Source organism: Helianthus annuus, chromosome 11 (assembly GCF_002127325.2).
Source record: "Helianthus annuus cultivar XRQ/B chromosome 11, HanXRQr2.0-SUNRISE, whole genome shotgun sequence".
NCBI classification, from domain to species: Eukaryota; Viridiplantae; Streptophyta; class Magnoliopsida; order Asterales; family Asteraceae; genus Helianthus; species Helianthus annuus.
In genome coordinates this window covers 184,250,226-184,266,406 of record NC_035443.2, presented here as the reverse complement: position 1 = coordinate 184,266,406, position 16,181 = coordinate 184,250,226, and positions in this window count along the sequence as shown.

The following is a 16,181-nucleotide window of genomic DNA, read 5'->3' as shown; positions in this document are numbered from 1 at the left end:
TAATATTATCTTCAATTTGAGATGATGTGGCAAGTTTGAAACCCAAACTTTAATTCCAAGTCCACACCACCATTGGAGGAGTTGGACTTTTGTTGCATGGTTTGGTTTTTGTACAAAAGTAAGGTGCGTTGCAAAGGTTTAGAATCACATTGTGTTGGAGGAAAAAGTGTGTTTAGAATGATGTGACGGGTTTGAATTTTAAACTTTGATCGATCACCTTTGGTGATACTTTTAGTGTTGCAATAAAGTCAGTAAAAGTTCCTAAACTCACCCGGCATTTACATGTTTAAAGTTTCTAAACTTAAGCGAGACAAAATGTTAAATTTGAAGTAAGTGGTAACAGAAAAAATCACTAAATACTAAATAATGACCGAATTTCATAATTGTTAAATTTCTGTTATATATTAAAAAGAATAATCCCCAATTAGAAACAAAAATTTATATAAGTTTCACACTTTTTTTTTTGTATTTTAGGGTTCATAAAAAAGTTACTTATAATTAAACACCTAATATAAATGGATAAAAATTTGAGTGACTTTATTGTAATACTTGAAAATCTAGGTTACCATGGTATAAAGTTACCCATTATCAAAACAATAAAACAGTTAGTTTACTTTAACAAAGAAACCTTGTAACTCTACCAGAAGACCGAGTGGTATTCTATCCCAAACTTCTAATGAAAATGAGTTTGTTAGAAAAGCTATCGTTAGAAACTTTTTCCAACATATTCTAACAAAACAATTTCTACAAAAGCTTTTCCAACTCTGACGTAAAAAATTCCTATTAGTTTTCTACACTTTTTCCCTACACATTTCCCACATAGTATTTTACCATGTATTTCCGACATTTTTTTCGTATGCGTTTCCAAAACAATACTTTTCAACGCATTTCTGAAAAAAATTGGGTTCTAATTTTATATATATTTCGTGAGAAAAACAAGTTTTAAAAGATAAGAAAAAGTCTCAATGATCAATAATTCATTTATGCTTCCACAAGCCTCTTAAACCAAAAGCACCCACCAAATACGATAAAGTTGATAATAATAATAATAATAATAATAATAATAATAATAATAATAATAATAATAATAATAATAATAATAATAATAATAATAATAATAATAATAATAATAATAATAATAATAATAATAATAATAGACATAAAGTTAATAATAACTAGAATTAAGTACCGCGTTGCGGCGAATTTGCCAAAGGAGAAAAATAGACATGTTGCGATATACCTGTTAATGGTGAAAAAATAGACCAAAAGCGTTGAAACACACACGCACATTGCGACGTATTAACTCGCAAATTTTGGAACGAAACGTAAAACGAAAAACTTACGAAAGATAAAAAGTATGGGGGCCAAAGTTGTAAATAAAAAGGTTTTGGGTTAACTTACAAAAGATAAAAAGTTTTGGGTTAAAAGTAAACAAATTAATAGGGTTAAAATACAAAAAATGAAAACCATTGGGTTAAAAACGAAAAGTCACTTTTTTTTTTTTTGGAAAACACCCCATACTTAGGGTGCAACAATAGGTTGCTAATTTATATAATAATAATAATAATAATAATAATAATAATAATAATAATAATAATAATAATAATAATAATAAACGGCAGGGTTAGGGAAGTATGCTCACACGACACTAACATTGAATCTGGTTATAGGTAAAGCGGTGGTAGTGGCTCCAACACTCCCTTGTCATGACACTTGTCTCGGAAACTCGAGGGTTTGGATTCTCGTTCCACGGGTAAGGAAGTAGCTCCCAGGTCATGTGGAGGTAAGTTTTTTCACTCATATTGTCCTTTACTAGGGTCGACATGACAATTGGGGGTCCAAACGACTAACGTCATTGGTCTGTCCTTATTTTGTGGTCATGCGGTAGCGTTGAAGTCCTTGACGGGCATTCAATGTCGGTCAGTCTCATATTCATCCATATTGGGTGACCGATGGTGGTATGATCCGAGTTAATCATGGATTTCTGGTCGGTGAAATGGGTTCCAGCGGGTTGGGTGTGAGTCTATGAGTAAGGTCGGTAATATTAGGATTGATCTTGATCTTCGTCATATGGGTTGTGCGGGTCTATTCGTTATGTCATGGGTCTGGTGAGAAAGCTAGGTAAGTAGCAAGTTCGTGATGGTGGAATTTCAACAAGGCATTTGTTGTGTGAGTTGTGTTCATTGGTGTTGTTAGAAGATCGGTTTCTATCTCCTTGTTTATGTGGGGTGGAACTGGTTTAGTTTCGTTGCATGCAATTCTAGTTAATATTTTTCGTTCCTGGAATAAGAAATGTCTCGTAGACAACGAGGTTGTTACATGATGCATGGCACCCATGTGAGTCATCGATCAACATTTGACAAATGTTCTTCCAAAAATCAATGCCAAGCTAGGGGTCTTCATTCTTGTCACGATTGACAGAGCTGCACCGGGGATCGTCACTTGTGGTGTAGACATCTAGTTTGGGTTTTTTTTGTTATTGGGCTAGGAATAGATGCGGGTTAGCTTAAACCTAAGAGGGTTATGGATCAAGTCATATACAAGACGTAAGGATGAATCTTTTTCAAACCTTGTCATCATACATGACTCGAGGACGAGTCTTTTTCAGCCAACACCATTGATGCTCTTACAACATACCCCCAGATTTGAAAAACTCATCTTCAAGTCTTGTTAATGACCCAGTCTATTCCTACATAGCTACCATCCACCATTATATGCTCCAGGCCTAATAATAATAGGCCAATCCACACCCAACAAACCCAGATAGATGGTCTAACAAACAAGGTCTACAATACCAATGATGACCCATAGTGCAACTCTGATCGCCATGACAACAAATGGAGAAACCCAAGCTTTGCAGAATTCTTCATAAGAACATTAGTGAATACCGATCATTAACTCGCATGAGTGCCATGCGTTACTATGTAAAAATCTCTAGTTCTATAAACATTTCTACTTTTGGGGATGAAGGGTACTTGTCAAGATAACATGCAATAGTACTAACCCACCTCCTGTATACATGAGCACAAACACTTAAACCCATTCCCCGACCATACTAAAAAAGAAACCCTATACAACTAGAATCCCGTGACCTACAAACCACTACTGTACCAGGATGGAACAAAAACTGTCTTGTTGTTGAAAGTTCACCCTAAGGCTTTCCTGATATTCCGACCAAAACCTCCGCATAAGCCTACCCAACCTAAACAACTCAAAGGATGAATATCATAGTTAACCTTACCACCTCTAAACCACCTAACAAACACAAACCCTTCCTAGAGAACCCCTTTTTCCTAATCGGAGGAACTCATAACAAACTCATGACATGCCAACGCCGACCACCCAAGAAAGGTAAGAAGGATATAGACCATAATAAAAAATAAAGCCTATATAACCAGAATCTCGATACCCATAGACCACTAGTGTACTCAAGATGGAACAACAAGCGTCTTGTCGTTGAAATTTCACCCTGAGGCTTTCCCGCTATTCCAACCAAAACCTCCGCATAAGCCAATCTGACTCGACCCAAACAACTCAAAGGATGAAGATCAAAGTTAACCTTACTACGTCTAAACCACCTGACAAAAACCAACCCTTCCTAAAGAAACCCTTTTTCCTAATCGGAGGAACTTGTAACAAACCCACGGCATGCCAACGCCGACCACCCAACAAAGGTAAGAGGGATATAGAACAACACCCCAACCCTTGCAATGACTCCATCCACACTGCCTCGCCCACCGAGCCACGACAAAGCACCGATGAGCAAATACTATAACAAAAACCTTCCACGCCGACCTTATAATGGATAATAGGAGAAAAAAAAGTATACATGTCGTTGCACTTCGTGTGACTTCGTCTACCTCCTCTTAAAACCCTAACCCATAATTCTTTTAAACAACCCCTACACCTAGATAGGCTTGAAACCATCCTCATGTTACAAACCATCATCTGGAATTATCACAATGACCTTTGTCTTTATTCATACCATTCAAGAAAACTCCATTCGCATGACTATCGTTAAAGGCAATGACTATCGTTAAAGGCAACTTCGTCGATGCTTGATTAGACTCTCCAAAACCTAATATTTGTTTGGGTGGGAGAAGTGATAGGTGAACATGCATAGAGGTCAGGTTAATTTAAAAGCCTGGCCATAATGATTTTCTAGTTGACGGAGAGTGCGTCTCCATGTGACCCATCACCTCCTCTAGTTTAGAACCAGGATTCACTCCATGTGCTACTATCATGTGGCCCACTAAACTGTCCCGCATATTGGGGTCTTCCGATAAAATGGATCAACTTAAAAAGGTTACCCTCCTTCTTCGACTAGTTCAACCAAGTTGGGCCAAAACGAGGCATTCCCTCTTGTTGCTTATTACCCTCCTTCTTCGACTAGTTCAACCAAGCTGGGCCAAAACGAGTCATTCCCTCTTGTTTCTTACCCAGACTAACACATGCCTAATGACTCAATTTTGCTATTATCAGCCCAAAAGCCTAGTCGCCTTCCTAAACCTTACATGGTCTGAACGATGGAAGGGCCAATAAAAATAGTATTTAAATTAGTGTTTCTAGCTACCTTTAACTAGTAATGGTAAGTAGGGTGTTGAGCCATAGAGAGTCAGTGGATAGTGTTATTGTTTAAACTACCGATTAAAATAGACATATAAATTAAATTTGATCTTTAATTTGCTTTACTAACACGTTTGCAAATTAGCAAACAAATTTTAATTGATTTGAAATCAGTTACTAAAAGCTAATAATAACCTCTTAGGTTTCAATTTTAGAAGTTAGAAGTATAACCTTAATTGATTTACCAAGTTGAACAGTTACGTAGACATAACCACATGTGTTTATACGTTTAAAAAGGATAATGGTGGACACGAAATCCAGCCGTGTTAACCTACTATTAGACCATTATCTCCAAATCAAAATCCAGACAAGTTGTATTAAGTAAATCCAACTTTGACGCTCTTCAAAACTCAAAACCATGCATACAACATTTATAACCAAAATCAAATTAACAAAGATTACAACATGATATGTTCAAAAAAAGGTAAAATAAATTGACTAAATACTTCCTACTAGCTAAACCTTACACCTAGGGTTGATAAGTGGTGGATTAGTTGCTCATGATATGCTTTGATTCTTGCATCCTGTTGAAATAAGGATTTGATCTAGGATGTGAATGATGAATAGAATTTTCACGGTCACCAAGATTTGTCCTTGGTTCATTCCTAGCCTCTAAGACGTGTTAATTGTAAAACCCTAACATTATCTCATAAATACATGGCTTAATTTGGGAAATCCAGGCTTAATTGGTAAAAAATAACATGTAACTAATCACAATTAAAATGTACAGTTCGTCATTCTATCATAGCCAAACATGTTACTTTGTTGTGGCTTCCTCACTAGTTGGGAATCCAAGCCCACATGAACATTGGACATCAACGATGCTTGGACCCACCATGAATTCTCTTAGGTTTTCCTGAACAGATGTATGTAGTCCTAATGTTTACCTCTTCGTTCCATATTGGACCTATCGTCTCAAATCTAATAGTACCTGACCCACTATGAACTTGGGTTCCAGTACTGATTTCCCCATTCCATTATACTAACCCATAAACCACTCTAGTAGCCATGCACGTGGCCTTAGTTTCACTCGAACACTATGACCCCTCTCTAAGACCCTCAACCTTTTTCTTATGGCTGTTACTGAATCCATAAACCATGAAACCTTACTCTCAAGTGATAGAAACATGGTGCTTTTAGATAGATATTGTTGCTAGTCTTTAGAAGCTCCTCTTTCCTATGATCCTCATCTTGGATGCCTGACCCTGAATTGGTTTCTTGAACTTCGCAACCTTGTGATCGGTGCATAACTTGGGTAGCGCCTCGTCGTGCGTATTTGTGTAGTTCAAGAGATTATTCTTTTCACAAGTCACTTGAAACAAGCTTAAATCTTTACGCTTGTTGTTATCAAGATAAAATTTGACCAACTAAACACTAATAGAAACCCTAATACTTGTATTACACTTTAGATATAAACCAGGAAACTAAATAATAGAAAAGTTAAGTAAAATATAAATAAAAAAACTTTGAGATCTTGATCCTTTGGCGCTCTGATCTTCAACTAGTAGCAAGGTCAGTCTAGATTTTTTAATCCGCAATCCAATTGTTGCCTTCAGGATCCCGAAGTGTGAATAAGCTAATACCCAGATCAAATAGCCCGCCAAAGACCGCTATTAAGCCCCTTGAGGCTCTGAATAGTTTTAAACATATTGCAACAATTATATTTAAACGTGATACTTGAACGGAAAGAACACTTTTGTGTATATTGATAATATATTATACAACACACTTAGTTCAATTTGCATTATATACATATATTACATACTTTATCGATGCCACCAACCATTGTACCCCCGGAAGAGGCAGTTAGTTGTTTACCAATTATTTTGACTTATAATTAACTTAACTTATAGAGTATATATACTTATATAATACTTAGGTTATAACATCAATTAAATATTACTATCAATAATAAGTCTAGATTATATATTATTTAACAGTTGACTGAAACTGAATAATAGAATGTTGTGACGAAGTGAGAGAGTGAGTAGTTTGTATGAGTTGTGGTGTCATTGACGATATAATAATACATAAACAAGTGATACAAAATCAAAGCACTTGCCCCTATAAGGCTTCACAACCATGGGAAATTTTTGTCATACCACCTTAGCGATATTTTAATTAATAGTGTCCGTTTGTCTCACCGTTCCACGAACGATATTAGGGGCACTATTTAAGTCTCGCGAGTGTACTAATGGGCAACAAAGGATCAAAAGTGGTGGGCCATGTAGATCTAACTGTTGTCAAACGATAACTTTTTTGAAAGAAAATTGTTTTCAAATTTTTATTTTCATATCTATATATATAAACATACATACACTCTTATTTTATTTCACTCTCGATATCTCTATACTCTCAACCTTTTTATTTCAATGACATGTTGTTAGACAGAGGCTGAGGATATCACGTTAGTCACGAGTAGGGTGGATACGGTTGATTTAGGATTTCCTTTATTGCTTTGATGTTGGAGTAAGGTTATGTCCACATTCTATGAATGTGTGAGTGAGAATTTTCATGGAAGAAATCAAATTTTAGGAATGTTTTTGCATCTACGAATATAGTGTACACATTTTGAGAGGTGGTACGTCACTGCGTTGAATCGCGAGGAGGGTGTACTCGAGGATGAAGCACGTACTAAGTTCGAAGCACTGTACGCAAGGCCGTTTGGTCACGTTACGGCTTGGAGGATTTTAAGAAATCAGCTAGGATAACCTAGTCGTACCTTTAGTTTTAATAATTAAAATATCAGTTTATGATTGCTTTTATTAATAAAAAATGTTATCCTTTTATTTTTATGTTATGTTTTTTAATTTTTTTAATAAAAGTGTCATGTTTTTTTATTTATTAGTTTTTATTATTTATTTATTTATTTAAATGTTATAAATATAAAAAACAAATGAATGATTAGGTAATAATTTTGAGGTTTTATCCTGTACTATAGGCTTTATTGGCATAAGGGAATAAATCCTTTGGGGCTCCTTTCCATACCATACATGCTATAAGTGAGTGCGTTCATCAGCATAAACATGCTCTTTATTAGACTACCCGGTATGAGGGACGTCCCCGACACGGCGAGGCGCGGCACCACCGCCCCCTCCCGGTATGAGGGACTACCCCCGTCCCGTCACCCTATTGCCACTGAGAATGCTCCTATTTCTTCTTTATACCCCACGCGCGCGCACACACACACACACACATATATATATAGGGTCAGGATTTAGAGAAAACGGTGGAAAGTGTGAGAACGGAGAGAACGCTTATGGATCGTCAGATCAAAACAATCCATTGACTAGATTGCGCGATAGCGTTTTCGTAAATAACATCAATTTTATTATGTGGGACGCGCTTCATTAAGGGTAAAAGGGTCTTTTACCACTCAAATTCAAAACGCCATCAAATGATAACACGCCATTAAAAAACGTCAATAAAAACAAAACGCCAAAAATTAGTGATAAAACGCGTTGGATATTACAGGAAGAGGAAACAACACAGTAACTGAATTTCAATTATTAACATTTATTAGAAAAATTCCCTTCTAAATTACGCGCCAAAAACATCATTATATAAACGACGTAGAAACATCGCTTCCATAATCACTTCAATCTATCCATTTCTGCAAAACATCTTTAACCAAAACGTCAATTTAACCAAAATGCCAAAAAAACCAACAATCGTTTGGTGGAGATACACTCTGGCAATCAGGCGATTCGTCCTGCGTTTTGACAATAGAAGGAGGGTGTATGTTAGGACCATCAAGGCAATTTTGAAGATGGAAGAATAGATACAGAGGAATATCCTATCCCTTGGCATCGCTCTGGACAACGAATGCCATGAAACACATATGCTTATGAAAGCATTAACAAGGAAATTTGGACCAATCAAAGCAGATGTAAAGTCGGACCCTGTCATGACATCATGGCGTTTTGATGATGAAGCAGACATGGTGACCGTTATATACGACAGCGGAGAGCAGGAAGTCTACTGGCTTGAAAACATCATGACAAAGCAGGGGCTTGGTTTCATGGAAGAATTGCATAACGCCAGTGGTGTGAATACAGAAATGGACTCAAAATTGGAGTTAATGCAAAACATATTCAAGTGGAGGCTTCAGAATCTTCAGGAACAAGAAGCCAATGAAGGTGAATGTGATGACATGGATGAAGATCTAGATGAAGACTCCGAGGAAGAAGATGACGCAAGTGATGGATACTTTTCGGATAAAGTACCTTCTAACAAAAGGTTTTATTTTTTTTTTCTTCTGAGTAATCTTCTTTTTTTAAGATAATTAAATGATATATTTCTCTATTTATTTGCAAAACGCCGAAAAAATACTAAAAAAGGTTATTGCTTACAAAACGCCAGAAATAACAAAAAAATATTTTTCCTGCTGAATATTTTATTTTCTCCGTTATTGTATTTGTCATCTTGGTCTGCATAACGCCATTTAAAAAAACGCCAAACTTAGAAAATGGGACGTCTATCACCTATAAAACTGATAAAGCTATCAAAACAGTAAATACAAAAACAGTAACTGAAAAGACGGTTACTTTATTACTATCATTTATTACTATAGAAAATTCCCGCCTAAACTACGCGCCAAAAAACTCCTATAAGAGAGGGGTCTATACACAATGAATTGATCACACCCAGAAAGACAAACGCCATATCTTCTAGAAACCACTCACTTTAAAACGCCAAAAAATGTTAGTTAAAATAACTACAGATGGCAAAGCTTTCACTGAATGGATTCTTCTTCTGAGGGGGTTATCTCAATAATATTTTGCTGAATGAGATGGACAAATATTCAAGAAAAAGAGACTGATGACAGTGATATGTCATCTTGTGAGCTTTGTTCTTGATGACTATATGCATGGAAGAAAAGGATCAACACAAGAGTAAAATGCTATTTTGGACTCCATTATTATAAATAGCATCAAGCAAAAGTTGATCTTCAATGACATGCCACCAAACAAGAATATCACACCAAAACACAGGATGCCACTAAGCAGCTTCGTCTGAAAAAGACGGGGTTTATGTAGGAAAGTTGGCATCTAGCTAAGATATTCAAAAAGGTTCAAAACGTCAAAACAAATTCAAGAAGAAAGAAGCTGATGACAGTGAAGATTCGGAAGAGAAATTAGATTACCATTTTTATTTTAATTTTTTGTATTTTCATTTTATATTGTTTTGTTATCAAGTTATATTTGTTTTGTTATCTAATTCTCTACAAAGAACATACATTATTATATAAAACGCCAAAAACTACAAACACCAAAACGCTAGTAGTATGAAAACTGTGAGAACGGGTGCTGGCAAAGCACCTAGTTAAATGTATTAAACGCCAAAAAATTCACTAAACGCCAAAAAAAACATTTGGTCTTATTGTAATCTTATGAAAATATTAATGACTCGTACTGAATTATTATACAAAACGCCACAAAACGCCAAAAAAATTGACCCGAAAACGCTATAACGCCAAAAAATTATCTATGTGACACAAAAACAGTTAATTCAACGCTAAAAAGTTTAATAAATACAATTAACGCCAAAAAAATCTTAGACGCCAAAAAATGTTATAGCGCGTTGGGAAAATAAAAGAAGATTGAAAAGACAAAAAACCTCTCGGATCCTGATCATGTCCACGTGTTTGGCCAGAATGCGTTCTCACCGTTCTCACACTTTTGGGCGTTTTCTCCTGATCCCGTTTCTATATATATATATATATATATATATATATATATATATATAGGGGAATGCTAGACAGAAAACCCTTAAATTCTTAGGAAACTCTGGAAACTCAAATCTCCCCCCATTTTTACCCAACCTCCCGACATTTTTTTTTAAATAACACATGTAATATACATGTTTTAAAGTGTTTTGGGCCAAAAAAAACAAAAAAAGCGCCGAAGGGATTTTTTTTCAAAAAATAAACAAATTTCAGCAATGTCCGGTTGCCTAACATGTGTTAGACAAAAATGCTGAAAGTTGCTGAAATTTGTTTTTTTTTTTTAAAAAAAACCCTTCGGCACTTTTTTGATTTTTTTGGCCCAAAACTCTTAAAAACATGTATATTACATGTGTTATTTTTTTCAAAAAAAAAAAAAAAAAAATTCGGGAGCTTTGAGTTTTCCGGGTTTCTTAAATATTTAGGGTTTTCTATATAGCCCAACCCTATATATATATATAGGTAGAGGATCCTGTAAAAAGTGCTCAAAGTGTGAGAAGTGTGAGAAGTGTATTATAACACTATATATAATACTATATAACACCCTATAAACACAGTATAACAATATGTAACACCATATAATACCATGTAACACTTTGTAACACTATATATCATTATATAACAAATATAACACTATAGGTTGTCTGATAGCATACCTATGATAAATGTATAGCGTTATATTTGTTATATAATGATATATAGTGTTACATAGTGTTATATGGTATTATATGGTGTTACATATTGTTATACGGTGTTTATAGGGTGTTATATAGTATTATATATAGTGTTATAATACACTTCTCACACTTCTCACACTTTAGGCCCTTTTTACACTATCCTTACCCTATATATATATATATATATATATATATATATATATATATATATATATATATATATATATATATATTGAGGCTCATCCTCACACCCTAGGTCCATCCCTTTAGACTCATCCTCCACACCCGTTTACGTAGACGTCTGCGTGACGGATCATCCTTTAAAGACTATCCTCCTCCACACCCAATAACCTTGTAGCTATTATTAATCTCAACCAAAGGAGTATACACACTATACATCAGAACTCACTGTTTTTCCCGATTTGTATAGGTGTAGTGTTCCCCTAGTGGGTTTCTTTTTACACTATAGAGCATGTGAAGATTCATGACATCGGGCCTGAGGCACCCCTGAGTTGTTAAAGATGTTAATTTCCAAAAACAAAATTAACATATTCCACCTCTTTTAACTTTCCTTTATTATGTGATTTTTACCCTAACTTGGATCATTAGGAATACTTTAAGTCACATATTTTAAAGTACTAAGTCTTAGAGAAACGCTTTCTGGAGATTCAAAGTCAATCATTTTGTTTGATATTATGGAGGTAATAAAGTCAAGTTAGTTTCATATTTTCAAATAGCTCATTGTAGGTCCCTTGGAGGATGAGGTCAAACCTTAACCTTGTTATGTGAAACACACTAGCAAGTGCGGAATCCAAGCTAGAGTGCAAACCGAGATAAAACAAGCACAAACACAAGACACACAATATTCACCGATTAACACCACTTGTATTAATGCGTATGAAAGGTTCGGTTACAAGCTCAATGTCTACAAATCTGTTTTGCAAACTCTCAAAGTGTGTGTATGTGTTCTTGACAGAATACTCTCTCTATCTCTCGTATCTGTCTATCTGTCTTGAGTGTCTGTCCCTCTTGTCTCATAAAATGAAGTGAACACACTACATGGGTATATATACCCGTCACAGATTGTCTGTCCGAAGGATCCGATAGATTGATCGAAGGATCATCTATCGATGTGAAAGCTGTCGAAGGATCTACGTAAACCTCGAAGGATGATCTACCGAGGTCTATCAATCATCCATCGAAGGTTCATCTTTCGAGCTCATCGAAGGATCTAAACTATCCTTCGATGAGACATCCTTCGACACAGACATGTGATTATCATGCACTAACTGTTTGGCCAAGTCAAACCAGGAGGATGGTTGACTTGGTCAAACTTACAGGACTAACAAAGGACATCGTTTTAAATCAGACATAGTACAGACACAAGTGCACCAACAAACTCCCCCTTGGCTGTAGCTTTGTCTTGATCTTCGTGTTTTCAAGTCTCTGACGTCCTTTCAAGTCTTCAATGTCGGAGGATCTTCAAAGTCTTCACGTCTTGAAAGCAGAAAGTGTATCAACAAACTACCCGTATCATGTAGGAAGTGTGTTGACAAACTCCCCCTTAACATAAGCTCCCCCTTGAGTTATGCTCGTGAATGACTTGATCTTCAATGCTTGAGATCCTTGTAGTGTTGATGATGGTCAGCGGCAACTCGATCATCTTCATCATTTGAGTGCCTTCACGTCGTGTCTTCATTCCGAAGCTTGTCATCGACCATGTTCTCCTTGCCTTTAGAATCTGCACATGCAAGAAATCTAAACGCGTAATGAGAACAACTGCTTGGAATATAGTTAGTATAAACAAATGACACACGAATGACCATGTCACAATCAAACACCGTCCGACAGTTTGAAAGTTTAATAAATTTGTCAGTTTTAGTTTCTAACTTTCAAAACTTGCAAATTTCGACCGTTTATGAAGATTTAGTCAATTCGGTTTTCAGTCAGGTTTCAGGTAACGAAGACTCGAGCTCCAACATCGTAAGATCGAAAATAAAGTAGAAATAAAATCTTTTTGGCTTTTATAAAGTTTATATTAAAACTCACTTAAAATCTTTTTGGTATTTTTTTTTTAATATTTCGAAATGTAAAGACTGAAAGCAGTAAATAAATATTTACAGACATTCTTTTTGCGAGTTTCGAGGGTAAGAGAATCATATCAGTGTACGGTCATGCCAAAACACTCTTGTTGTTCAGTTAGTTAACATTAAGATAAGCATCCTATAACAATTATCGGTATTGTTGTCCACTTAAGCTCAACTTATCAGATGTAATCATGGCGAGGGGATACGTTAAGGTATGATTTATACTTACCGACCGGTGTTCATCCACATCACGACACATTCCCGTATCAAGGTATGCACGAGGGTTCATCTTACCGGTGAGTATACCGATTATCATCTGTTTGACCGTATATGATGTGAGATTCTCACTTATTTTGATTTGAAAACAAACCCTATGTGATATAATCACTTATTGATGAGGAACTTGATTTTCATATGCATGAGGGCACAGGAGCAAGTCCGTGAACAGGTCAGTACTTCCGTACAGCAGAGAGACGAACTTGACTCCCGGATAATGTGATATATTATCACTTATTTTGATATGGACATGTGATTGTTTATCACTTATTGAGGTCGTATGCAATATGTACACGTATGTATAGTATCATGGAAGATCTAGACTTGCGTCCCCGTTATTTTTCGGTAAAAGATGCAACCATGATACCCAGATGATAAGCAGCATAAAGACCGAATATCTCAGAACCTCGGCAATCTATCAAACGAAATTTCGGTACTAAGACCATATGCCAATGAATGGTTCCCACCTGGTCTTCAGTCGATTTAAGATTTATATCACCCTGCACACTTTAAAATGATTGTGAGCCTACCGATACATCTTATATAGAGCTGCTTATCGTTTTTCATTTAAGGTTTAAAGAGGTTTGGATAGACCACTGATGTACTATCATTTTCTCTTTTGCTCGCCAGGAAACTCATTTTTGTTTTTCTATTGTTTTTGTGTTTTTGAAATTTTTCGATGTTTTTGGATTTTCAGAATTTTGGATTTACTCCCCCTAAAATCAATAAACTAAGACAAATTTAAAACACAAAGGTATTTACAAAAATGATTTTCCGATGTTGGTTTACTCTTGCTTGACCTTAATGCCGTTTACCAATAATAAAAAGTCAAATCTTGATTTGTCAAATGCTTTGGTAAAAAGGTCGGCACGTTGGTCATCGGTGTGGACCTTAACAACATCGATTAGCCTTTTCTCAAAGCAATCACGTATGAAGTGATATTTGATTTCGATGTGTTTGGTCTTTGAGTGCTGCACAGGATTTCTAGTGATCTGTAATGCAGCAGAATTATCAACATAAATAGGAGTAGTTAGGAATTCAAAACCGTAGTCGCGTAATTGTTGTTGGATCCACAGAACTTGGGAGCAACAACTTGAGGCAGCAATGTATTCAGCTTCGCATGTTGATGTAGCGACACAAGTCTGCTTCTTGCACTGCCATGTGACTAGGCGATTTCCTAAAAACTGACATCCAGCCGTTGTGGATTTGCCGTCGATTTTGCATCCGCCAAAATCAGAATCACTGAAAGCGATCAAGTCAAAGTTATTATCCTAGGGTACCATAGACCGGTGTCAGGGTAACCCTTCAAATAACGAAAAATCCTTTTGACAGCTGCAAGATGTGAGGCCTTTGGGTTAACTTGATATCTGGCAAGCAGGCACGTTGGGTACATTATGTCTGGCCTTGATGCTGTGAGGTACATAAGAGATCCGATCATTGCGCGGTAATATGAGGGGCTAACAGCTTCACCCTTCAAGTCTGGAGTAATTCCGTGATTTTGTGGCAGTGGGGTACCAATGGGCGTTGCATCAGACATCTGGAACCGGCTCAAGATCTCACCGACATATTTAGTCTGATGGATGAATATCCCAGACTCAGTTTGTTGCACTTGTAGGCCCAAGAAGAAGGTCATTTCCCCCATAGCACTCATCTCGAATTTATCCTGCATAATGCGCTCGAAATTCCTACACAAGACATCATTAGTAGAACCAAAAATAATATCATCAACATATACCTGTACCAGAAGAAGATCTCCATCTTGTTCTTTGATGAAAAGAGTACAGTCGATAAGACCTCTTCGAAAATCGTTCTCCAGCAGATAGTTAGATAAGGTTGCATACCAAGCTCGCGGTGCTTGGTGAGGACCATAGAGAGCTTTGTTGAGTAACCAAACCCGATCGGGATGGATAGGATCTTCAAAACCTGGAGGCTGTTCGACGTACACCTTTTCTTCAACCACACCATGTAAGAATGCACTTTTGACGTCCATCTGGTAAACCTTGAATCCTTTGAATGAGGCATAAGCCAGAAAGATCCGAATAGCTTCCAGACGTGCAACAGGTGCATAGACTTCGTTGTAGTCGATCCCTTCAATCTGACGAAAACCTTGAACGACTAAACGTGCTTTGTTCCGGATAACAACTCCGCGGTCATCCTTTTTGCATTTGAAAACCCAACGGGTACCAATCTTCTTGTATCCAACAGGTTTCTCTACGAGTTTCCAGACACCAAGCTTCTGGAATTGTTGCAGTTCTTCCTGCATTGCTTCAACCCAAGAGTTATCTTTCATGGCTTCTTTCCAAGTTCTTGGCTCTTCCTGTGAAACATAACACGCGAAAGACCAATCGTTTTGTTGCCCGGATTCTCGAATAGCTGCATACAGGCCTGCATTGTTGTTGTTCCGCAACATGTTTCTTGTTTGAATGCCACTTTGCACATTTCCAATGATGTTTTGTTGAGGATGGGTATTATGAATCCTTGTTTCTGGATTATCTGGAACTGGAATATTTATACCCAGATTGTTGAAATTGAGATCAACAACTAAATCAATGCCCGAAATTTACGAAGAGGATGATGCAGTTGCTTCAGCTGTTCTATGGGTATCCACTGGAGGAGTACCCTCTGAAGTACCGTGAACTGCTGTTGTTGGAGCTTCTTGATCTGCATCTAGAAATTCATCATCCTCTGAAGATTCGTTCAATTCGGCTGCATCATGAAAATCCTCATTGTCGAGAGTATTATTGTTCACCGAAGATGGTTCTTGATTGACAAGAATTGGACGAACCACCG